The sequence below is a fragment of the Balaenoptera physalus genome (assembly GCF_965194825.1).
Source record: "Balaenoptera physalus genome assembly, chromosome: 16".
NCBI lineage: Eukaryota > Metazoa > Chordata > Mammalia > Artiodactyla > Balaenopteridae > Balaenoptera > Balaenoptera physalus.
Genome location: NC_138898.1, coordinates 70,340,158 through 70,353,721, shown reverse-complemented (window position 1 = coordinate 70,353,721; position 13,564 = coordinate 70,340,158). Strand labels below are relative to the sequence as shown.

Genomic DNA, 13,564 nt, shown 5'->3' with positions numbered 1-13,564 from the left:
CTTTGATTTTTTTTTAAATTTATTTATTTATTTTATTTTATGGCTGTGTTGGGTCTTCGTTTCTGTGCGAGGGCTTTCTCTAGTTGCGGCAAGTGGGGGCCACTCTTCATTGCGGTGCGCGGACCTCTCATTATCGCGGCTTCTCTTGTTGCGGAGCACAAGCTCCAGACGCGCAGGCTCAGCAATTGTGGCTCACGGGCCTAGTTACTCTGCGGCATGTGGGATCTTCCCAGACCAGGGCTCGAACCCGTGTCCCCTGCATTGGCAGATGGATTCTCAACCACTGTGCCACCAGGGAAGCCCTGATTTTTATTAATTATATTATTGTCTTGTTTTGAGACATGTGCATTCTCTTCTGTAACAATAACTTCCTCAATCATCAAGCATTAGTTTATGTCAGCCATTGCCAACTGGGGGTAGTTGTGTCTGAAGGGAATGTTGGTCAATGCCAGGAGGCATTTTGGGTTGTCATACCTTGGAGGGGGGGAAGCAGTGCTATTGGCATCTAGTAGATGGAGAACAGGGATGCTGCTAAATATGTTACAATGCACGAAACTTCCTCTACAACAAAGAATTAATTGTCTGATCCCAAACACGAGTGCTGAGTCTGAGAAACCCTGATCAAATGTATAAGTGGATTCAGTGCTCACCAACAGTCCTTTTCAAACAGCTTCTCCTTCCTTGTATTCTTAAAAGTTTTTCTTCTTTAGCTAAATGTAACATCTAGGAGTATTTTTTTTTTCTTCACAGGGCCTTATAATGAATGTATTCCTTTCCTTAGTTGATAATACCTTTCTATTGACTTTAAATGGAGAACAACTTGGCTGGGTGTAAATTTCTTGTGTTAAATTTTATTTCCCTCAGAAAACCGTAGACCTATTTCCACTGTCATGTGGCATTAAATATTACTTTGGAGAAGCTCAAGGTAAACCAAGTTCATTTCTTCTGGTATGTGCCTGTTATATAATAATTTTTTAAAAAATGACTGGCCTTTGTCCCTGGTTCCTAAGGCCTTGGAAACTCTTGGAATTTCCTGAGTAATAGGAGTGCCTTTGTTACTCATGAATCCCTTAAGTTATACCGGAGTTCATGCTAGCAAGACTCAGGATGAGGGGTCTGGTCACCAGAAAAATCAATGATATGATTACAGGGTTGGAGTTTTGAAGCTAGTCCAACCTCTGGGGAGGGAAGGGGAGCTGGAGACTGAGTTCAATCATGTGGCTAAAGATTCAATCAATCATGCCTACATAATGAAACCCAATAAAAACCTGGTGAAACTTCCTGGTTGATGAACAGATACATGTGCTGGGAGGGTGACATGCTCTGATTCCACAGAGACAGGGCACCGAAGTTCTGCATTTGGGACTCTCCCAGACCTTACCCTATGTTTCTCTTCACTTTGCTGGTCCTGATCTATATCCTTTATAATAAAATTGTAATCATAAATATAGCACTTTTCTGAATTACGTTAATTGTTCTAGTGAATTAACAAACATGAGAGGTTTGTGGGACCCCCTGATTTTGCAGTCAGTTAGTCAGAGTTCTGGGTGGTGTGGGGACCCCTAAACTTACAGCTAGCATGGCAATAGTTTTTAGGATGCACTAAAATATTCAGTCCATTAACTTGAACATCGTCTCCTTCATGCCCTCACATCTTGCCCATCTTGGATTCTAGGTACTACTCATCTCCTTTGCACTACTCTCTCTCACCGTACTCATTTGGCAAAACCCAGCTTTCTGCCAAGCTCCAGATAGCTCTCTGCCTATTTTGTGCTTGCACAAGAGCAGCTTAACATGGTTCTGGAGAAATGTGCTTTGGATGTTTATGATACTTGTTGACAGACTTTAAAAATCCACTTGGACCTTCCTCACTGCTTGGAAGCCCCACTACATTTCTGTAGTTGGAGACAACCATTTCATACCTTCCCCTGTTTCTTTAAACCTCTACCTCTACTTCCTTCCTCTTATTTCACTGAGATTTGTAAATAGCCAGAAAAGAATGTCCTCAACCTCTTACCATTTAATCAACCAATACTCCTGCAACTCTGCCTGTAACTTCTGCATTCCTTCCAGTGAAGATGAATGAGCTGTCCAAGTTCCTTGCTTAGACCAAACTCTCCACTGTGCACTTGACATCATCCACTCTCTACTACTTAAGAACATTACTCCTTCAATTACTCCTCCTTTCTCCTGCATGATCAATTTCTTCCTCTCTTTTGAACTAGGATTGTAGTAGGGAAAGACAGTCAGCCACAAACACATGGAAATATCTCCCATATTAAAACAATAATATCTTAGGCCATTTATCTTCCTTCACCTCTTCATTCCTCTTCTTTTTATAGCAAAATTTCTCAAAATAGTTATCTATATTTGTAGCTTTTACGTCTTTATTCTCTGTCTCTCTGTCTGGCTCTCCATCTCTGTCTCTTTCTCCCTCATTATGGGAAAAATTTCAAACATATATACAAATAGTTACAGTAGTATAATGAACTCCATGTATCCATCACTCAGCTCCAACAATTGTCAACACATGGCCAAGCCTGTTTCATTTATATCCCTACCCACTCCTCCCTCTCTTTGCATTACTTTGAAACAAACCTAAATATCATATTATTTAATCCATATATACTTCCTTATGTATCTCTGTAAGATAAGGCCTCTTTTAAAAATACCACTATAACACTTGAAAAAGCCACAATAATCCCTTATTATCATTATCAAATATTGTTAAATCATTTAAAAAGTTTCACATTTTCCAGGTTGGCTTGTAAAATTTTGTTTTACAGTTTTTGTGGTTTTTCCCACTCAGAGTCCAAACAAGGCCCACACATTGCATTTCATTGATATATACCTTAAGTTTTTTATCCATAAATTCCATCTCCCTCATCTTTTTAACTTATAATTTGTTGTAGAAAATAGAGTATTGTCCTGAAGAGTTTCCAAAATTCTGGATTTTGCTAATTCAACCCTGTGGTTAAGTTTAACATGTTTTTCTGTCCCTTTATTTCTTGTAAGCTCACAGTTAGATCTAGATCAATTCTTAGCAAAAAGATTGCATAAATAGTATTGTGTAATTCCTATTGCATGACATCTGGAGAAACAATGTCTAGTAGGCTCACCTTATATTATGTTAAGGCATCAGCCTGATCCATCCAATGCAGCTATTGATTATCAACATCTGTGTTAAAAAAGAAACAATGGGCCCCAAATGGAGTCACTTGTGCTAAAACCAAAACTTACTACCTAACCTAACTGTAGTTAAAACCTTCCCCAGGAACGTAATCCTAACCAGTCAGTGTGGAATTTTCTGGTAGGCACCGATGAGGTAATCCTTTCCATCCTGCAAAGAAATATGAGGTAGTCTGCCACAGACCACGTTTGTCCCCCATAGGTAGGTTACCTAAGCTTGAAATAATCTTTTTTGTTTATGACTTTCTTGTCTTGCCTTTAAAAACCTTTCCCTGTTTTTAGCCCTTTGGAATTCCTCTCTACTTGCTAGATGGGATGCTGCTCGATCCATGAATTTTTTAATAAAGCCAATTAGATCTTTAAAGTTTACTTTGTTGAATTTTTGTTGTTTAACAGATTTGGTGGCAGTGGTGGGATCCAAAGTGAACTTCTGATGGCGTACCGGGACAACAAGAAACACAGGTGTGGTACTCTGTGAACTCTGAGTTCACCGACATTTCTGCCATTTCTGAGGCCATAGGTAAGTTCCCTCTCAGTTCTGAGCTCTATTCTCTTTGTGTTGATCTGCCAATCTAATTGGTTTTTCAGTCTGCAATTCCCAGGTTATTCAGTGGAAACCCCAGCCCTTAATTTTGTCACAAGATCCACATGGGAACTGTTAATGGAAGTGCATAGTTTCCCATCCATGTGGAGCCTCCAGTGTGCAGTACCCATTTATTGAGGTCTGCTGGTTCAACCCTTTCCTCAGTCCAAGATTCCACAGGAATTGTTGGTGGTGCATGCAGGGCCTTCTATTGGAAAATATCCAGTAACTTCTAAACCCCAGGCCTTGGTTCTATCTCAGATTCCATGCTGGGCACTGCTGGTGGTTTAGTCTGCAGTCCATGTTTCTTTGGAATCAATCCACAGTCTCCATTAATTGAAGTCTGCTGATTCAATTTTTTCCTCATTCCCTAGTTCTTTGGTTACTGCTGGTGTCCACAGTTCTATTTCCTCTGCTACTGTTGGTTTCTGTTAATGTGAACATGAAGTAAAGGCTAAATGCTAATGGGGATCTTGGAGGCCAAAAAGCTGCAAAAGTTGGTGGGCACAATTGAGCATTTAAAGGTTGTTAGAGTGCTTGCCCCCTAACCCAAAAACTCCTGTTTTAAGATAAGTTGGTTATGGAATGAGTTAGATTGACACTAGGCGACCTGCCAACCTCAAGAAAATTTCCATGCAATGAGGTACACTGTGAGACACCACACAACCCCAACCCCATGACGCATCTCTCTTAAGTATTAATCTGGCTCTGAAAAACCTAGACTTAGCTAAAATCAATAATAATAATAATAAAGATGGGATCCTTCATTTCAAAAGAGTCAAGTGTGCCACCTTTCAGCATACCTGCTTATTTTATGTCTAAGAACTGCAGTCCTGGAAGCCTGTAAATATCTACAAAAATGGCAAAATCTTACTAAAGACAGCCTAGAATTACAATGCCCATTATGGGAAATGTTCCAATTAGACAATATCAGTTACTTAAGAAGTACACTTGAAAGTAAGGGCTCCCATATTAAACAAACAGAATTGGATACCTATCTTAATTGGTATATGAAGCTTCTAAAAGACTTAAAATTCCAAAATAGTTACATTGAAAGTTTCGCTGCAAAACGCTAATGAAAAATTAAAGACACAAAAGATATCCAAAACAATACCTAGGCCTCCCCCATTACACCCTCCTAGGGCTCCCTCGTCAAAACACTGGTGCAGAAATGGATGTCTCAGTTGTAATCAACTGGGACACTGGAAAAAACATTGTCCTCAAAGGCCCTATGCAAATTCTTCAACACCAACTCAAATGCCTTCATATCTACCTTCAAAGGAGGGCCCTGTATGGGCACCTTCCAGAGCTGACAAGACTCTGAGGGATTTTCTGATAAACTGCTAAGTTGTTCCTTTAAACAGCCAAGGGAAAACTAAAATTAAAATTAATGAAAAACTTTGCCAAATTTTAGTAAATATCAGAGCTACACTCTCCACTTTAAACACCACTCAGAACCTGCAGATGGGATCCTGGAAAAACTGGCAGAAGCTGGCCAAGGTTGAGAATTCTTACCAGAGTAAGTTCTTTTTTTGTTTGTTTGTTTGTTTTAATTAATTTATTTTTGGCTGTGTTGGGTCTTCGTTTCTGTGCGAGGGCTTTCTCTAGTTGTGGCAAGCGGGGGCCACTCTTCATCGTGGTGTGCGGGCCTCTCACTATCGTGGCCTCTCTTGTTGCGGAGCACAGGCTCCAGACGCGCAGGCTCAGTAGTTGTGGCGCACGGGCCTAGTTGCTCCGCGGCATGTGGGATCCTCCCAGACCAGGGCTCGAACCCGTGTCCTCTGCATTAGCAGGCAGATTCTCAACCACTGCGCCACCAGGGAAGCCCCCCAGAGTAAGTTCTTTTGAATCTGTCTGTAGTGCCCAATTAAGAGAGGGAAATAAAATTTCATGCTGTTCCTTCCCTTCCAAATCCAGACCAATTGGTTATTAATCCTTTCTCTTCAAAGGATAGCTATTGCCTTCTTGCTTGTCTAGTTTTATGTCCTAAAAACATGGCTTGGCTTTTTGCCTACCTGGGACATGCAGGTGGTTGGTTCTTTCTTTTGGCTATCTTTGAGAGTGACTCTAGATCTTGTGAAGATAATATATTTTGCACCCTCCTTGGGGACACCTCTTGAGTCAAATTGTTACAGAATTAAACTTGGGTCTGCTCGTCCATGCGCGGTAAAGTCAATCTACTGATACTAGGTTGTGGTGAAGGAAAGTGCAGTGTTTACTGCAGGGTGCCAAGCAAGGAGTCCAGGATAGCTAGTGCTCAAAAAGCCTGAACTCTCCAATGGGTTTCAGGAAAGCATTTTTAAAGGCCTGGTGAGGGAGGGAAGTCACAGAGTATGTGATCAGCTTGTGCACAGTTCTCTTATTGGTTGATGGTGAGGTAATATGGCAGTGTCACAGGGGTCACGTTGTCAATCTTTATGCTTCAGTATGCCTGCTGGCTATGTGCTCATGGTCATCAAGTATTTACTGTCTTCCATTTGGTGGGGGTTTTAGCATCTGTAAAACAACTCAGGAAATGTGCATCAGACACTGTTATCTAGGTACTTCAGAGAGGAGCTAAAGCAGAGGGTATGAGGAAAAGGTCTGTCCTGGGAAGGCCCCAAAGGGTCCTACTCGGTGACACAAGAGGTTGTTCAATATTGTCAGAAGTATTCACTGCTTGTCCCAACTGAAATCTGACATAACTTCATAATGAGAAATTTGGCCAAATTGGAAGCTGATATTCAGAGCCTGATAGAAAAAATATTTTAGACATTCTCTTCTAAGCTAAATGTACCCAGAAGGAAAGAAAAACATCCTAACATAAGTGGATGGTTATGTCAATCCTTAAGTATCTAGGCTACAACCCAGTTCTTTGAGGAACTGAGAGCAACTGTGGAAACTGAGCAGGACGCTGTGGGGCTCCTGGGCACAAAAGTCTTTGTGTGTCTCCCATTTAATGATGAATGAAATAGGCTTCAGCCTTCATGACCTTCCCTGAGTTCCAAAGGGCAGGTTCAAACAGTTGCTAACCAGGGAAGGGAGGGGATGCAGAGACAAGGGAGGAGCAGTCAAGAAACAATAGTGCAGCCTTGGGGCAGGGTCCTGGTTCCCCCTCCGGGGATACACATAAGAATATCTTTGAGCTTTTCTGCAGATACTGAAATCCCCACCAGGTGAAAGAAGTTAACTGTATGCTGCCCACAAGCACATAGACCCAAGACCAGTTGGAACCAGAAGGTTGATGATGCTGACTCCCAATTGCCTCACCACCAACCAGTCAGAAGAATGTCCATGAGCTGATCATGCCCTCCTGTTTGAACCATTACTATAAAACTCCTCACTATACCCTCCAGGTCGGGACACACAATTTTGAGGGCATTAGCCTGCTGTGGCCCCCATTTGCCTGGCAAAGCAATAAAGCTATTCTTTTCTACTTTACCTAAAACTCTGTCTCTGAGATTTAATTCGGTACCGGGTACAGAAGCCGGATTTGGCATCACTGTCCTTACCTCACAAATCCTTGAAAAACTAGAAATACAGCCTAGTGGCAGTTCAAATTCACCTATTCCTTTTACCAATCCCCAAACATCTCCTATTTATCTCAGAAGACATAAATTATTGGCCTTAGGAAACCAAAGTCCTTCTTGGAGGAATTTGCATTCCTTCACCATGACTCTGAGATATAAATGTTTAAGTATAAACTTCAGGGAGGTAATTCTTATCAGAAAAACAAAAACAAAAACAATAAAATCACGAAAGGGAAAAGGTCATTTGAAATTTTGGCAAATGTTAGATTATAATCCTGTTAATTGTCTTTGAGGTTTTCTTTTATACTTGCAAATTGGACTGGATTTTTTTTTTTTTTTTTTTTTTTTTGGCCATGCAGCTTGTGGGATCTTAGTTCCCTGACGAGGGATCGAACCCGGGCCACCGCAATGAAAATGCCAAGTCCTAACCACTGCCAGGGAATTCCCTGGACTGGATTCTAAATACTTCCAGCTTCCTGAAATCTGGCTACAACTCTCCAAACTAACGTTTCCAATTTTCTCCCATCCTTCTGATTTGGAGTTAGTAAGAACAAAGTAAATCTCCTTGGAAGGAGGTCCTCCTCACTATCCAGATGGCAGCCAAACTTCAGGGACTAGAACCTTGGATGTACATCTCACAGCTAAAGAAGGCTCTACCTGACATCTGATCCTGTAAAAACGCTGGAGAATGCCAAATCAAATTGACTAGGAAGGTAAGTAGCTGACATCAAGGTAGACTGCTTCCTTCCAAGATGCCGATGCTGGATCAAGACTTGATACTTTAACTAAACATGAAACCCTCTCTTTTTCTGTTTCTTCCTTTGACCTGGAAAGATGACACCATTGATTGTATCTCCCAGGCCTTTGTTAAGGGTGAGGGTGTGTGTTTAACTTCTCAGACTGCTGGATTTGTCATAAAAAACTCCTATCTGCCCAGGGTGCCAAAGACCCCCAGTGCATTTCCCTGTCTCCGGTTAACTACTGCAAACTTGGGGAATTTTGCAGCGAGGATCTTTACAAGGAAAGGAATATAAAGTAAGGGTAACCAGAATAAAACTGCCTGTGTGGCCTACAGACCCTTATACAGATTCAAACGGAAATTACCAGGAGGCATTCATGATTGAAAATTAGCTCCCTTTGACAGACCCCTACTCCCTAGTTAGGAGTAGATGCAAATGAGGAACCTCTCCTTAACTCTTGAAAATATTGCAGAATTAACTGCTTTAGCAATAGCTATCCAACAAAAATCCTTAGACTCTCTGGCCAAAGTTGTTCTTGATAATAGGTTAGCCCTTGATTGCCTTTTAGCTGAACAAGCGTCTGTGTTGTGGCCAACACCACACACTGCACCTACATGAAAGGTTGAAATTCTGGGAAGGTTCTGGGAAGGGTGAAATTCAGTTACATAAGACCACTGAAGTAAGCCACTTGGCTTAAAAAGACGACTCCTTCAGAGTCTTTTTTTGACTTATTTGATTTTGATTGGTTTGATTCTTGGAGACCATGGCTCCAAAGTACACTCCAAACATTGGGAATTATCCTGCTTATAATAATCATAACGATCTCCCTGGAGCATTGTAGTCTCTCAAAAGCTTACAACATTCTCCAGGAATGTAATTCTAACTGGTCAATATGGAATTTTCTGGTCAGCACCAATGAAGTAAACCTTTCCGTCCCCCAAAGAAAGATGAAGCAATCTGCCACATAGACCCCTTTGTCCCCCACAGATAAAGCTGAAATAATCTTTTTTGTTTGACTTCCTTGTCTTGCCTTTAAAAACCTTTCCCTCTGTGTAGTTCTTTGGAGCTCCTCTCTACTTGCGAGACTGGATGCTTTTCAACTTATGAATTGTTCAGTAAAGCCAATTAGAGCTTTATAATTTACCTGGTTGAATTTTTGTTAACACCTACATCCCTTATTTTATAGGGATCACTGTTTTCTCTGGAAAAACACTTGAGTCTTTTTCTAAGATTATTTGAAACGAGATCTCCTGGAGGATTCTGACTTAAGCTATTGGATCATTCTTATACCCACCTGTCTTAAGAAAAACCTGAATAAATAAATGTACTTCCCAGCCAAGACCAGGCTTTTGAGAGATTCTTTTAACATACCCCCTTTTCCATCATAAGACAACATCATAAGACAACAACAAGGAAAATGGGATTAGTGTTGGAACCATCTCTTACATGGAGTGGAACAGAATTACCATTTCTTGAATGTTTTTTGTATGTCATATAGCAGCTCTGTAAGGTAAGTATAACTATGCCCATTTTTTTTTTAAATATGAGGAAATGATTTGAGTAGAGAACAAATAACCTTAAAATAAGTCATACAACTTGAAAGTGACTCTGTTGGAAGGGTTATAGCCTTCTACTTTAATGTCAAGTTGTTTGATTACACCTAGAATCAACTTGACTGGAGCAAAGATTTTGATAATGAACATGTCAAAATAGCCCTTAAGCTGCCTACCCATAAAGTTCCCAAGAGAAGGGGAAAGGGGAAAAGGGCAAGGTGACATAACTGATATATGATTAGACCCCATCTTTCCACTTTTATTCTTCCAAATATACCCTGCCCCCTACATATACAAACACAGAGGGAAAATGGCAGGCCTTCTCTGAGCCCCACTAAGCTTTTCCATCACTTGCAGAGAGCTGGGTGTGTGTGTGTGTTTTGTGGAATTGGCATAATTAAGTCAAAAGTGGAAAAAAGTTACCTGGAACATTCTCTCACTCTCTCCTGATTTCTTGTCACACCAGCCAAGGTTGACTAAATTTTTCTCAACATGTAAAATAGTCTGAAGTTATGAATATTTCCCCCAAATAATTTAAGCAACAATAACAAAAAAAATCCTTCAAAAATAAAAATATTTTCATAAATGGTTCTACAGGAAAAAGAGCAAAGTTTATAGTACTGTCTCAACCATTTTGTAATCTACTTCCAGATAGAAGTCTACTTCATATACATTTTGTAAGGAGGGAGTAAAAGGCATGATGTGGTGTTTTGGCAAGAAAACAGAGGTCTGGCCACCAGGCCAGGATTTCCTTTTGAGTCTCCTGAAAAAACTACAGAACTGGGCTTTCTACTCAGGTCAGACTTCAAAACCCATGTTCTCTTCATTTTGTTATCAGGCCTGTTCTTTCAATTTATCAGAAGGACAGTGTTATAATCACTATGGACAATAAGACTCTAACAAAAATAGTAAAGACATTCTGAACAAACTTTAGATTCCCAGTATATTAGTTAAAGTGTGCTAGGCTATGCTGCAGAAACAAACCCAAAACTCAGAGGCTTAAGTCTAATGCAGAAGTTCCTGGTTAATGTGCTTTCCTGGGCAGCTCCCCTCCACAAAGTAGCCATAATCCTTATATTCACAGGTTTCACTCTCCCCTAGGCCTCCTAAGAGCCCTGAATTGGATCCTCTAAAATCAGCAAGTTGGCAAGCAGGAGAATGAGAGCCAGAGCAAGGGAACATCAGAGAGAAGAGTGCATTTGTGGAGGACCTCATAAGAATTTAGGCCTAGAGGCATGCATCACTTCCACCCACATTTCCCCACCCTTACTTACAGGGGGCTGAGAAATTAGTCTTGCTGTAGACCCAAGGAGGAAAGAGAAATACTTTGTGAATATCCACATCAAGTAAATGGCACTTTATTTTAACTTGTAAAAAGAATACATGCATGTGGACAAAAACAAAGTAAAAAATACAGAATGAAATAAAATAAAAAATAAAGTAGTCACTGAATTTGTTGCAAAACAGGGTGTGTGTGTGTAGGGGGTGGGAGGGAGATATACATATATATATGTGTGTAAATCTCTGTGTATTTATATCTATATAAAAATAAGTTACATATATATGTAACTATTTATATGTAGGTTTTCAAATGAGTCTTAACTCAAAACTTTATTTTCCCCCCAATTTCTGTTTTCTCCCTTGGTACTCAATATCCCTTTTCCATCACTTAATCATTTCTTGGAGGGGGGCTTGAGCTCAAGATGGCAGAATAGAAGGTCATGGGCTCACCCCTTCTTACCGAAACACCAAAATCACAACTAACTGCTGAACAACCATCAACAGAAAAACGCTGGAACCTACCAAAAAAGATACCCTACAGCCAAAGACAAGGAAGAAGGCACAACAAGATAGTAGGAGGGGTGCAGTCACGATAAAATCAAATCCCATACCCACCAGGTGGGAGACCCATGGACTGGAGAGCAATTGTACCACGGAGGCCCTCCCACAGGAGTGAAAGTCCTGAGCCCCACGTCAGACTTCCCAGCCTGGGGGTCTGGTAACAGGAGGAGGACCCCCAGAGAATCTGGCTTTGAAAGCCAGTGGGGCTTGATCACAGGAAATACACAGAACTGGGGGAAACAGAGACTCTGCTCCTGGAGGGCACACACAAGGTCCTGTGTGCACCAGAACCCAGGAGAAAAATAGGAGTGACCTCAATAGAGACTGGGCCAGACCTACCTGCTAGTATTAGAGGGTCTTCTGCGGAGGAAGGGGGTGGCTGTGGCTCATGGCGGGGACAAAGACACTGGCAGCGGTAGTTCTGGGGAGTACATATTGGTGTGAGCCCTCTCAGAGGCTGCCATTAGCCCCCCCCAAACAGCCTGTAGGCTCCAGTGCTGGGTTGCCACAGGCCAAACAACCAACAGGGTGGGAACACAGCCCCACCCATCAGCAGACAGCTGGCTTAAAGTTTTCCTGAGCACAGCCCTGCCCACCAGAGGGACAAGACCCAGCAACACCCACCAGTGGAGTCCCTCCCATCAGGAAGCCTGCACAGGCCTCTTAGACAGTCTCATCCACCAGAGGGCAGACAGCAGAAGCAAGAAGAACTACAATCCTGCAGCCTGTGGAACGGAAACCACAATCACAGAAAGTTAGACAAAATGAGACGGCAGAGGAATATGTCCCAGATGAAGGAACAAGATAAAACCCCCGAAGAACAACTAAGTGAAGTGGAGACAGGCAACCCGCTAGAAGAAGAATTCAGAATAATGATAGTGAAGATGATCCAAGACCTTGGAAAAAGAATGGAGGCAAGGATCAAGAAGATGCAAGCAATGTTTAACAAAGACGTAGAAGAACTAAAGAACAAACAAACAGAGATGAACAATACAATAACTGAAATGAAAAATTCACTAGAAGGGATCAATAGCGGAGTGACTGAGGCAGAAGAATGGCTAAGTGAACTGGAAGACAGAATTGTGGAAATCACTGCTACAGAACAGAATAAAGAAAAAAAGAATGAAAAGAAATGAAGACAGTTTAAGAGCCCTCCGGGACAACATTAAATGCATCAACATTCGCATTATAGGGGTCCCAGAAGGAGGAGAGAGAGAAAGGACCTGAAAAAACATTTGAAGAGATAATAGCTGAAAACTTCCCTAACATGGGAAAGGAAACAGTCACCCAAGTCCAGGAAGCACAGAGAGGCCCAGGCAGGATAAACCCAAGGAGGAACATGCCAAGACACATAGTAATCAAACTGACAAAAATGAAAGACTTCTTGGGATGGTCCTACAACTTTCCAATCATTTTCAGTTATTAAAAGTTTGTCCACTCAAAATTTAAATCTCAGACTCCATGTACATTGTACCTGCTCCCCTCTCCCCAGCATAGACTTGCTCTGTGCTTCTGGGGAACTGCAGTGGACAGGAGGGCTGGCCACTCTTTCTGCTGCTCCTCCCACTATCGTGCCTGGAACAGAGACAAATGGTCTTTTCTATCTCCCAGACACATTTTCCCCCCTCCCAATTCTAAACACTAGATCCTCTGTTTTGGAGGGTAAGGAAAAAAGATTAGGGTAAGAGGAGTTACCATGACAGTGTGACTTTAATCCTCTGTCTGTTGGGTCTACTTGTTTAAGCTCAGGTACTTTCTGGGAGTCTACTTGACACAGATATGCACACATCTTTAGAACACCCTATCTTGGGTGGCAGTCCTCTTCTCTGTTGTCCCTCCCCATTCTCTCACTCTCTGTACCCTGCCATCTACCTCTACTTCCCATTCTGACTCATTTTCTCACTTAGCCAGGAGGAAGGGGACATCAACCCAGAATATGATGCCAGTCTCTTCTTCTTCCAGGCACCTTTAACCTTTATGAGGGATTCCATTGATGCCCCTCTCTGCAAAGGGGGTGAAAACACTCTTAGGAGCATTGACTAAAGTGGAAATAAGAAGCAGGAAAGGGGGTGAAAGCACTCTCTCCTCTCCTGTCCCCAGGCTTCTGATGTAAACTGAGAAGCAGAGTGGTATGGGGATAGCAGGGCT

At 41.7% G+C, this 13,564-nt stretch overlaps 1 protein-coding gene across 1 annotated transcript in view; it reads left to right on the top strand.

Annotated features, from left to right (window-relative positions):
• ERI2 (ERI1 exoribonuclease family member 2) overlaps positions 1-9,334 on the top strand; it is a 58,301-nt gene extending 48,967 nt beyond the window's left edge. Inside the window, exons 9-11 of the transcript XR_014254982.1 lie at positions 3,586-3,709; positions 7,827-7,994; positions 9,208-9,334. The gene's annotated coding sequence lies outside the window, so the exon portion shown is untranslated. The remainder of the gene's footprint in view (positions 1-3,585; positions 3,710-7,826; positions 7,995-9,207) is intronic.
• The last annotated feature ends 4,230 nt before the right edge of the window (positions 9,335-13,564 follow it).